This window comes from Scophthalmus maximus, chromosome 4 (genome assembly GCF_022379125.1).
Source record: "Scophthalmus maximus strain ysfricsl-2021 chromosome 4, ASM2237912v1, whole genome shotgun sequence".
In the NCBI taxonomy this organism is placed as follows: domain Eukaryota; kingdom Metazoa; phylum Chordata; class Actinopteri; order Pleuronectiformes; family Scophthalmidae; genus Scophthalmus; species Scophthalmus maximus.
The window spans coordinates 3,416,146-3,428,476 of record NC_061518.1 but is presented as its reverse complement, the minus strand read 5'-3'; the positions used below and the strand labels follow the sequence as shown (position 1 = coordinate 3,428,476).

Here is a 12,331-nt window from a genome sequence, read left to right as displayed (position 1 = left end):
TTTTTCTTTTTTTTTCATGCACAAATTACACCCCCGTAACACATGCAGTCATGATTATCGCTCTCAGTATTGCCATCTTTCCTCTCCAAGCACACATGAAGCATTCACACCTGTTCCGTGGGCATTGTTAAAAGTCATTTTGAAATAACGCAGACCATTAACTGAGGTGGAAGTCCAGGAGGCAGAGGGAAAGCTGGATGCACAAATAAACACATCATCCCTAATGTTCTAATTTCAGTTAATGCCCATGTACATTAAGCCTGCATTAATAATGTTTTTATGGGACATCTGTGCGAGAGAAATCCTTTTTTTTCTTCTAAAGGCTGTTTCATGACTTTCAGATTCCAGCTTTAAGGGAGGGTGGGTAAATTACCTGTCGTCAGAGCACCTCTGCCTCTCACTGCGACGGAGAGACCTGTGGGTAATTATTCTCTCGGCTCCTCCGGCACATCAGACAAATCGTTTTTACGGCTGCATGTGGTCGCTGGGCTTCTGGGGTACGGCGTCATTACATTCAGCTGTGATTAGACCTGTGTCGAGAGCAGGCGAACTGATTAGGACTCTGCCGAGGACAGATAATAATCCCTGTTGTTAAAAAAAAAGTTTAAGGGAGGTTTTCTCTCAGCCGTAATAACTTTCACAATCATCAGGTAATTACATTAGAAAAAGAGTGGACACACGATACAGTGTCTGCTCTTGAAACAATCACAGACATTCCACATTTCATATTAGAGTAGGGTTTTTTTCCAGGCGAATACTAAATTAAATACCTTTAAACTAAAATATATGTACCGAAGAGAATTGCATTAAATGATGGTAGTTTTTGTGTTCATCTTTTCCTTTCAGCTGTAGTCAGAAAATTATATTTTATTGTCATTAGGGCAACAAGATTGATTGTATATAAAAAAAAGTAAGTAGTAGTAAAGTTGCCCTTTTTGATTTATTATTATTATGTAACCTGTATGCGCTTCCTTTAAAAAAATCTCTGCATTGATTTTCCATTCATTTATTTATTTTCGATCCTCTGTTAAGAGTTATTTCATGTTTGTGATTCTTGTATATTTGTATTATGTTAGAATTGTAAAAAAAAATGAAATAAGGATGGGAAAAAAAAGGAATGGCAATATTCTTGTACCAAAAACGTTGGGCTATCTTTATTATTCAACATAAAAACATAGCACAATCAAGCTTTTTTGATAAGAATCCCTAAAAGCTTGGAGAATTATGAACATGTTTTTAAATTGTAAAGAAATATATTGATATCCATGTAGCTATAATGTTAATCATAAAGGTATGACTGGTAAACTTGAAAGTGCCTTTGCCAACATGGACATTAAGCCGTTGAAATGATTGGTTTACATTTTAGCTTTTTTGAAGTCTGCCATTATACAATATACTCATGTTTTTATGTTTGGTGAACGTGGTCATTGTTCCTCCTGACGAAGCAGAATAAAAGTCCCGCGTCCACTCCCTCTCGCATAAAAACCAACATTATAAGAACGGACCTGCTGCGTATGGTTTTTAAAGCAGAGGGGCTCCTCCCTTGAAATCACAGCACTTGGCACAGAGTGAGGGAGCTCGTGTTTGAGCCAGCAGTCTTGTTTGAAGTTCCTTTTAAACTCACGAGAACCGAGCAGCGGGGAAACAACTTAGCTGATAAAGATCGGCACAATTATTGAAAGAGGGGATTTTTTTTTTTCTTCAAATCATGAATATACATCGACTGCCGCGGACTCTCTTCTGTGCGAGTCAGTGACAAGAATGTTTGAGCACTTAACACAACTTCAAAAAGGGGTTATGTCCCACGTACGCTCCGCTATTTCCTGTGAGTTTCATCAGATACGGGGGCTGCACTGCTGCATACACTATGTTAGCATTTTGCAGATTGCCTGTTTTTGAATAAGGCAGACAACACACTCATCATATTTTAGCTGGGGAGGGCTACGAAACACTGCTGGCTGGCTGTGTTATTGCCATTGCATCACCTTGACTCACCCACTTTAGACTACTTAATTGCGGCCCGTGCCTCGACTGTGAATGAGTGAAGTGGGCAGCTTTCATTTTCGCCCGCACCGCTTAATACACTCAAACATTTCCACGACCGTGCGTGATTGTGAAGATTGAGAGGAAGATTTTTGAAGCACAAGGACTCTTTTACTCAAGGATGTATTTTTTGTAGTTCAACTGTAGTGGACACATTTTTTTTCTGTAAGCTTGAATAACAAAAAAAACCCCCAAAACAATTGTTTGGCCTTCTGAGGGTGAAGGAATGTTGTCATCGGGTTCCTCCAGCCCGGTCTCCCTGTTAGTGCATGTGTCGCCGTCGCCAGCGCGCCACGCGACCATCGATTCAGAGTGAAATGGCCTTTGACTGGAAGGTGGCGCCGAACCAACGGCACACATCGCCGCTCGGTATTGATCGCGAATCCCCTGCCCGACAGAGCTTTCCCCGTGTTTGTTTGCTCGCGGGGGCCTCGGGAGTGTTGACAGGAGCGAGGCAATAACTGGCCGGCCACACAGGACATTCATGTCAAAGCGGGCAGAGGGAGACCGGAGACCCGATAAGTGATTAAATCTGATTCATTCACTGTTGGCAGGTATCGATCGCTGTACCCGCCACCGAGGTCACAGGAGTCCAGACTCCAGTGTCCGGTTTCCCGATAGGTGTGGGCTGATAAAAGCTGTGAAATATTTTAACATGACAAGATACCCAACAATCTCGTTTCACCCGCAGCGAATGGAATAGAATAACTTTGTCGCTACTACAATATCATTGATGATGATGTTTCTTCGATTCTGTCGACAAACCGAACAGGCGCCTGAATCCACTGAAGCACGACACAGGTTACTTTTAATAGCGGACTGCTTGTACAACCCTCTAGCCCTAGATATCTGATGAATATACATTGTGCAGTCACCCTACAGTAAACAGTGGCCGTCCGTTGTGATGCCGGCCAGTTAGTTCCACTTGAGCACAACAACCAGCTAGCTTGGCCAACGGTAATTCCATTATATAAACTTTCATTCTATTCAGTTCGTGTAAAAGGGTTGAAATGCACTATATAATGAGGATGGTCCTTCCCTATTTTTTATCGTCATTGCTTTACCGTAGCAGAGACCAGTAACATTTGCATATAAATACCAAACGACCCTGTGTTTACTTATTTCCCTGACAGAGATGAAGAGACTGCGTCAAATCAAAGCTTTGGGGAAAGAGAAGGGATCGTACTGGACTGGAAGATGAGGAGACTGAGAGAAAAAGAAAGAGAGAAGGTGATGAGATAGAGTATATAGAATAGTAAGCAAAATTTTTTTGACTGCTACTCCTGGTTGAGGGCAAAAATCGATCTAATGTAATAAAGTAAAAAAAAAGAAAGAAAACATTGCACACAAGACATCATCATGAATAACTGAACAAATAGACATAAAGTGCCATAGCCAGCAGATTGCAGAGTCCACAGCCGTTACTGCGCGTCTGTGCAAAATACAACATTGTCATTTATTGATTGAGAGTTTGAAAAGCCCTCAGGGGGGATAAAATAAAGAAAGTTCAGGACTCCCGAGTGGTGGTCCGAGTTTTTAATGAGCTGTAGCGCCTCCCTGAGGGCAGAGGGTCCGACAGGTGGTGGCCTGGATGAGGACAGTCTGAAATGTCCAGACAATATCATCAATTACAACAGAGCTATGTGTTTTTTGGTAATTACTGTGGAACCTGTGGCTCAAACTAAGCATGGTTAACCTGATTCTCAAAGATAATTCATGCTCCGACACTCCGACATGGTTTTCAAGCAATTGCCGTCCAACGTTTTCCCTCCAAACATTTTAAAATGCGCATGTAGATCAGGGAAATTGAGCAAACTCAGGGTTCTTTTTTAGAACCGAGGTATTTCTGAAAACCCTGCGTCTGTGCCGGTTATTGCTCTCTTGAGGAAAGGGGAGAAGAGATCATATCATAAATATGCAGAAAAGAGCTGGGGAAAAAAAGAATCACAAAAAGCTGAGGTGCAACAGAACAGACATGAATAACTAGCATTAGTCGTCACATGATTATCACAATTAAGGAAAGTCACAGATCCTTTGTCGAGAAAAGTCTGTATGCGAGTGAGACGGTCTTAAAATAAGACTGATTAAATCTCAATTATGGAAATAAGTCAATTACGCATGCAAATGATGGCAGATGTGTATCTTTCAGTCGCGCAGAGAACTGGTGCTTCCCTTGCTAACAAGGGGAGCGTCAGAATCTCTGCATCGATGAGCCTCAATCCCCACAAGTCGCTCAGAACGTCTCATCGATTCACCAAATCCACTTAACCACCGTGATCCACTTATAAACCATATTCTCCGAGCAACGAAGCTTTTCCAGGGTTTCCTTTGGCACGGCAAAGGACACTGCCACGGAATCTGTTGTTTCACATCTAATGAATGATACATGCTCCCAACTATCAATTATTCAGCCTGCTGTCATCGTCGTATCGCTGTATGGATTTTACATATTTATCCTACTCACTGCGCGGTGCGGTTTGGAATCTCCTCCTCGGAGAAGGACAGGATTATGTTCATCTATTTCGGAAAATGGTTTTAACCACCGAAGGCCACAACCTGACGGGATATATATTATGAGATTGTCGAAGCGACTAGAAATATCAGTATTTAAGCATGGCAATATTCATTTCAGGATTGGTGTAAGGAAATTGGTAAAGTTGCTCTTTTTAAAGTAAAGTTGGTATTATTATTAAACTGTATGCACCTCCTTAAAATATCTCTGCATTGATTTTCTATTCATTTATTTATTTTCGATCCTCTGTTAAGAGTTATTTCATGTTTGTGATTCCTGTATATTTGTATTATGCTAAAATTGTAAAAAAAAAAAAAAACAACTTAATATAATAGGGATTGGAAAAAGGTTCCAGGATCCCTAAAAGCTGGGAGAATTGTGAACAACATATTTTTAAATTGTAAAGAAATATATTGATATCCATGTATCTATAATGTTAATCATAAAGGTATGACTGGTAAATTTGAAAGTGCCTTTGCCAACATGGACATTAATCCGTTGAAATGATTGGTTCACATTTTTTGCTTTTTTGAAGTCTGTCATTGTACAATATACTCAAGTCTTTATGTTTGGTGACCGTGGTCATTGTTCCTCCTGACGAAGCAGAATAAAAGGCCCGCGTCCACTCCCTCTCGCATAAAAACCAACATTATAAGAACGGACCTGCTGCGTATGGTTTTTTCAAATCAGAGGGGGTCTCCTTCGTTTTGGATTGTTCGTTTCATTCCTCTCCGTGCTCTTTTCACCTTCAGAAATCCTCATTCCGAGACACGTCTCAGCGCCAGGTGCCTTTTTCCCAAGTCGTCACAATACCTGTCAACCGCCGTGACATTCAATTACTCCTCCGGTGCCCGCCATCACCAAAGTGCCTGAGCCGGGGACACGGGAGGTCACCCCATCCCCTTCTATGATTGGCTGCTTTGGCCTGATCGGGGGTTTCCGCCGCCTGAGATGAGGCGCCCAGGATCACGAGTACGGTGTGACGGGACTTGCTCTTTCTGATACCGTCCAGTTTGGTAGTTACAGGAAAAGTGCTCTGTGCACATGAATCCAGACATCTGCGCTGGGTATTGACAGCCCCTCAAGGTTCTCGGAAAAAACAGAATTGGTCACTGACGTGGAAGTACACAACGCCTTCCTACACAAACCTCTATGTATCTATGTGAAAACACTCACTGGAATCATGTACATAAACTTGAGTTATCCGTCGTTGCTCAGAGTTTATCTGAGGATTTGGACTTTGCAGTAAGACTGGAGACAAAACGCCTGTGAGCGTCTTCAGGGATTGGGACGTTGTTGCATCTGATACTCGGACCGGCAACGTATCGGTTATATACTGTAGTCCAGTGTCATCTGCTTGAATAAATAAAAGTAGATGAACACAGAGTGGAGATTAGCCATAAGAGGATTAAGGTTGGTCCGTTGCACCGGAAAGCCCATTGAGCCACACTACAGAGGAACGTCTGAACCACATGTACACGGCTGATAAAGCAGTTCTCTGTTCTAATTTTGTACATTTCAACTTGAGGTTTAAGACTTTTCCTCACATCCACTCAGCTTTATCATAGATCCCTTTGAGTTAGATCATGGACTATGGATTTGTTTTTTGTCCCCTTGGGGATTTATTTTTTGAAAAATATGTCTTCATCTTACAAGGGACCGGTTATCTGGAGAGCCGTTGCATCTGCGTCGGTCCGGCAACTAACCCCCAAAAAAACATGAGCAACGACTTCAGTTTAGTCTTAAATTCTAAAATTATTAACATTACTTCTGGAGCTGCTTAATATTGATGTTTTGTGTGTGTGTGCTATTTGAAGCATGGCGGACAGAGTACACAGTTTGTGGTCTCTGTGTTCGCCTTTTGTGATGTTTGAAACAAACACTACAACACCAACAGTGGCAGCTGGAACCAAACAATAAAATCCGACGCAGCGATGCCAACTAATGAGGCTTTGTACTGAGGGAACTCCCTGCTTTCCCAATTTCTGACTTTTGCAAATGTCTCTGTTTTACTACTGTGTGGTGTGTGTGTGTGTGTGTGTGTGTGTGTGTGTGGTGAGTGTGTGTGTGCGTGTGTGTGGGAACATGCAAGTAATTAAAGTCCATTCACGGTTACATCATTACTTGGCTACTACTACATCTCAAAGTCTACAAAGCAAACCAATTAGAGTTGGGAGGTTATGGCAACGCGGACCCTCAGATGTATAATGCAAACTCTTCATGTTTAAGCATATTTGAACACATCGGACACTGACTTTACTTCGCCTACCGCATTATCTACTTATTAAATCAAACTTCATGCAAATAATTGTCAACCAGTGCCGCATTAATTCACCAGCGAGCGTGTGCTCTGTTTGAAGACAGGGCAAGTCCCGTTATTATATTATATTCCCTGACGTTCATATTTTCTTGAATTAAAATCTTTAAGTTTGAATCTGCACACGGCAAATGATGGAGGAGAGGATCTTCAATCAATGATCATAACACAGAAGTTGCACACACACACAAACAGCAGCTTAACTAATTGACCTGTTTTTGTAGGCTCATTTACATGAGCATAATTGCCGTCTATGCTCCTATATATAGACTCCAACAGTGCGATCGCGGGACTAGCTCAGCACAGACACCATCGGGTTTGATGAGTTGTCAGAAATCACAACGTGACAGCTGTCAGGACGTTTTCTTCTAATTCACGTCACCATACTGCGAGACGCTCAACTTGATGATAGCTGTGGACTATATCCTTTCCCTGGTCATGTGTGCATGCATGAATCAATTACTAGCATTTATTCTTCATCAACCCCCAGCTCGGCGTGGAACTGTGACACGGTCGGTCCGATTGGCAATGTGACACCCGAAACTCATTAGCTGTGACACGATGTGTGCGCTGAGCGATGTCACCAATTGTCCACAGTCAAACCGAAAAGGTGCAGTTACAGCTGCCGTCACATGATAGTGCTTGTCAAAACATGTCATTCAACAGTAAGCAAGTAAAGCAGATATTGAATGACAATTATGCACCTCCGGCGTATAGTTGTCATTCAATATCCCCTTCTAATTTTGTGTCCCGAGTGCTGCTCCTTTCAAAATAAGATGTCCGTCTATATGAAATAAAGGCATCGCAGAAGCCAGAACTCAAATCAAATTAGCTACCAGAGTGCATTTAAAGATTTTGGCTGAACTTAAGATCAGAGACAGGATGCTTCGGTTTAACACTCCAAAGGGACTTCATCACACCAGACAACCCTCTGCAGAAAAGGGTGGAGACGGTGTCCTAATGTCAATGAGCTAATAAAGGTGTCAGGTTGTTTTATTGCTGTGGTTTTACAAATGTATAGACTGCCCCCATTGTAGACAGATCAAATGTCTTGCAACCACCAGCACTCCAACAAATTCAACTTTTTGGAAAAAAATTGGAGAGATGTGCTAAATCATGGCATATCTGTATTCAAGATGAATCTCAATAAATCTTGTATCTAAGGAAATGTTCTAGTTTTTACCTAAATTGGATCCAACTGACCAAACAAGTATTTAAAAAACATCTAAAATCTACCAAACCTCACTTTAGATGATTAAGCAATGGTGTCCAATCATTTGCAATGGGGGACAAAAAATGTTTTCCTTTCATCCAATTCACCACATGACTTTACTTATTTAGTACCACAAAGGTGGGACAGGTTGGACTTATCCAGCAATTCCCTTCCTGGAGTTCCTTTGAATATCATGCTACCCTTGGTAGTGATTAAACCGATTCATATCTAGGATACCAGGTGATTTTTTGAGCAGCACAGCTCTGGGTCTGCACAGCGAGCCAAGTAACACTGATCTGCCATAAGATTCATAAAAGTCTGCCGTATCTAATAAACCCAGGTTAAATGCAAGTTAAGTGCATCTCTTGTAAATTTGTGCCTTTATAGACTCTCTAGCTCGCACATTAGGCTGACAAGCAGTTATGTCTATTGTACTTGCTTTCATCCAAATAACGGTTTCAAACTTTCATATGTACACGGCGAATCCAATTTTTCGTGTAGTTGATCATTCATACTGCACGTTTAGAGACAATGTGTTTCTTACAGGGTTGGCCGAGGTTTCATACGTGAGGAATGTTGATGAACAACTGACGATATTGTAAGTGAAGCATGTGGTTTAACAGCCAAGAAGTTAATGAATTATGAGTAAGATATTAGATGTTTTTTTCATACTTAGCTTTAATTTACAGCAATGAAAATTTCTGATGAACTATCTCTGTGGAAAAAGTGCTTAACATTTGCTAGATGACGTGTTTGCGATATTATCAAACACCACCATCTGATAACAGCACTAGTTAAAGCCCCCGTGTGTAATTTTTGTAATTTTCTGGCGGCATCTAGTGGTAAAGTTTCAAACCGCAACCAACCGAGCGACCGACAGGGGACATTTGATGGTGTCGCACCGCTAATTCCATTTCTGGTTTCCGGCAGCGCTGGAAATTCAACGCGATTGCGACGTATTCTGGACCGCTTTGTGCAACGGAGGTCGGGTCCACCTCATGTAACTATATATTTAACTCATTCAACGTTGACAAAAAAAAATTGGATCTTTGTTGCAGGTGATTATACATATATGAAGACATAGTTGTGGACAATATATTCAATTTATGTGAATAAATTCTTCTAAATATTACACACTGTAGCTTTAAGCAATTATTAATTGTGTTTTAAGGATGACTGATGAATCTTACTTTGCCGGCTGCTTTATATAGATCGTCCCACTTTTTCCAGATAGGAAACAGCTAAGAGATCTGCTGAAACACCTGGAGAGGCTAACCTAGGTCAACAGGACGCTGCGAGGGGACACCTGGGTAAAATTTGCCACGTGTCCCGTGTACTTTTTAAATTTAATGAGAAGTTAGCAACCCACTGGGTTTCAGTGACTTCCATTAGTGTGACTGATGCTCAATGAAGAAGAAGATCTCCTTTGTGCGTGCTATGGCGGCACACAGCAAAGAGAACCGGTGTTAAAGAATAGCTTAATTATGTTGAGCCAAAGCCTATTAGTCCAGGACAGAGTGAAGTGTTTTGCTCAGTATACCTGCATTAAATAGATAGCCAAGGCTCTTTTTCTTTGAGTACAATCAAATGCACACAAATACGACTGAAGGATACCTTTTAAAAACGCACGTGGGTGGTAAAACATATTACAGAAAGCGTCGCGGCCCTCAAGTTGTGAACCCACTGTGGCCCAGGAAATATGACGTACAAAGTACTTCAAATGAGAAAAAAAATGAATGTTTACCCGATGGAGAGGAATGTAAATGAGTTTTGCAAGCTATTGCTCAACACAACAATGAAGTGGGAGTAGCGTTTTTTCTTTTTCAATGACAAGAAGAACACAGAGTGCATGAGTCCACAAAGGCTCATTGACCACTTTATCAAAAATATTGCCTGTATTGAGATTAGATGCTACATCAGATATCCCAAAATTTTCTGGAATCTAAAAACGCCCCATCTCACATTGTTAAAGAAGAAAAATCCTGAATCCAGACCTTTCTAAAAAATTCTAACTTGGCAAAACTGTTACTTAGATCATGGACAATAGAAAGTCCCAAATTTTAGTTGTTTTTTCTTTTGATACACCATCGTGCTGATTGATTTTCCCCGGGGTATTATCATCACAACATATTCTAAAAAAGACGGCCCTATAGTTGTTTTTCACGGCACAGTTAAACATAAGCTAGAAAAGAAGTGAATGTATGCTCACCGATGAAATGAGCCGCAGTTCTTACAGGATCCAACGTCTCTCAGCGCTATGTCCTCAAGTCCTTCAGATTTTTGGGAGTGATCACACTATGCAGCAAAACATAGTGGATGGATTTGAACTGAAATTTTCCCATCTTCTCAGGACCATCTGAACTTTTTGTTGGGTCGGGCGTCTGCAGACATCTCAGCGTCCCACGGCGCCCACCGCTCAGCTGACTTGAGTTACTGCAGCGAGTCGACTCCTCTCGCTCTATAATTTCCTCCGACACTTAACATTTTTCAGACTTTGGTCTTTTTGAGCTCATCATTTTTGACAGAAGTAATTTGTGGCTGTTTGACAGATTCTCTCTCCCCTGGTTTATTTCAGCAGTGAAGACGTTAGGAAATGTTAAGGAGTTGATTTTTTTTTACTCATCTGGAATTTTATTTCCTCTGTGGCAGCAGCGCACGTTACATCAGCCTTCAGAAACTCCTGCAGGTTGAAATGGACGAACTGAACACTTTTAAAGCTGATTAACTCTGAAAGACTCATTACACACAGACTTGAAAAACACTCGCTAGACGAGCAAAATGCTAAGGCTGCAAATACCCCATAATGCAACTAGGCACTCAAAAGATCTGGTCTCATGAATGAATACATCATTTTGAAATGTATTACTCTGAAATATAATACGGGGCCTTTCTCTCCAAACTTTCGGCATTGTTTTTTTTCCCCTTATTCATTTATTTATTTGTTAAAACATTTTCGAATGTTATGAACTTCCAGATGACCAACGTATCATATACAGTGAACGGTCAAAATACATCATGTGTTTTGAGCTTTATTACCTTGAAAGCTCACTTGGACCACCAGAGGTTGATGACGTTATTAGTAAAGGGTCAGTCAGGCAAGGGAAGTTTATTCATAGACATGAGGCAAATACATTAAATATAACGTAAGGTGAACTCGTTGAAATTGCATTGTGAAGAAAAACAAGCAAATAAATAGTCTGAAGTCAGACTTAACGTACCAAAATATGTTTTTTTTATTATTCAAAGGTATTTTTTGTAAAAAAACAAACAACAACAACCAATATCTCATTCTATTGAAATAAAAATAAATCTCAGCTCCTTTTGTCTTTTCATCTATAGATAAAATACTTCTAGTTTGATAAATATGGAAGAGTATTAGGGCCAGGCATAAGAAAAAAAAATGAGGAAGCGGAAGATTTTTTTTTTTTCTTGCATTTCGAGAATGAAGTCGAAATGTTGGGAATTAAGTCAAAATTGTGACCCGGAAGCAGCACCAAACAACCGGATGTTGATGTTTTGTTAGCCGGTTTGCTAAGCTAACGCTAGCTGCCAACCAAGTTGTAAAGTTGCGATATTATTATTGACAGGCTGAATCTGGAAGAAACGACGCGGTGACAACGGGTGTTTGCAACATGAACGTCAACGTGTGTCCTGACACGATAAGCGTTCAACTGCAAAACAACCGTTAATGAACTTTAAGAGACGTCCAGTCAGATAAGCTAGCGTAGCTTTGCTAAAGTTAGCTAACGTGGATTTGTGACAGCTGAACTGGCACCACAACACGGACCTTTAGGGCTGTTTCCACTTCGTTCTCAACATTTCGCCTTTATTCTCGAAATGTTAAATAAATCTTTCCCCTCATGTCTTTTCTCCTTATGCCTGGCCCCTAATACTCTTCAGTAGATAAAGACCCTGAACTGCACACTTTTGCTTCGTGGCAGCAGTGGACTGCTTCAACACCCAGTTTCTCCAGAGCCTCCTGTCAACAACGCTGACGTATCAACACTGTCACACACTCTCAGCAATGAAAACTCGGCCAAAACAGGACCTTTGGCTATATTTGTATCGAAACGCTGACCTTGATTACTCAAGGTTTTCTCGCGCTTGTAAATGTCACAAACGCCTGCACTTACAGCGTTGACAGATTATATGATTGTAAGCGTGTATTTTTGAAAAGAAACGCTCATATGATTAATACACAGTATTGTCTGAACAGCTGCTATGTAAAATGTGACGTTAACCATGT

At 40.9% G+C, this 12,331-nt stretch overlaps 1 long non-coding RNA gene across 3 annotated transcripts in view; it reads right to left on the bottom strand.

Moving 5' to 3' along the window:
- The window catches only part of LOC118302301, a 104,037-nt gene that overhangs the window by 69,707 nt on the left and 21,999 nt on the right, over window positions 1–12,331 (bottom strand). Inside the window, exon 2 of one of the 3 annotated variants that reach the window (XR_007030615.1) lies at window positions 374–530. The exons of the other annotated variants lie outside the window; for them this stretch is intronic. This is a non-coding gene — a long non-coding RNA (uncharacterized LOC118302301). The remainder of the gene's footprint in view (window positions 1–373; window positions 531–12,331) is intronic. 3 annotated transcript variants of the gene reach the window in all.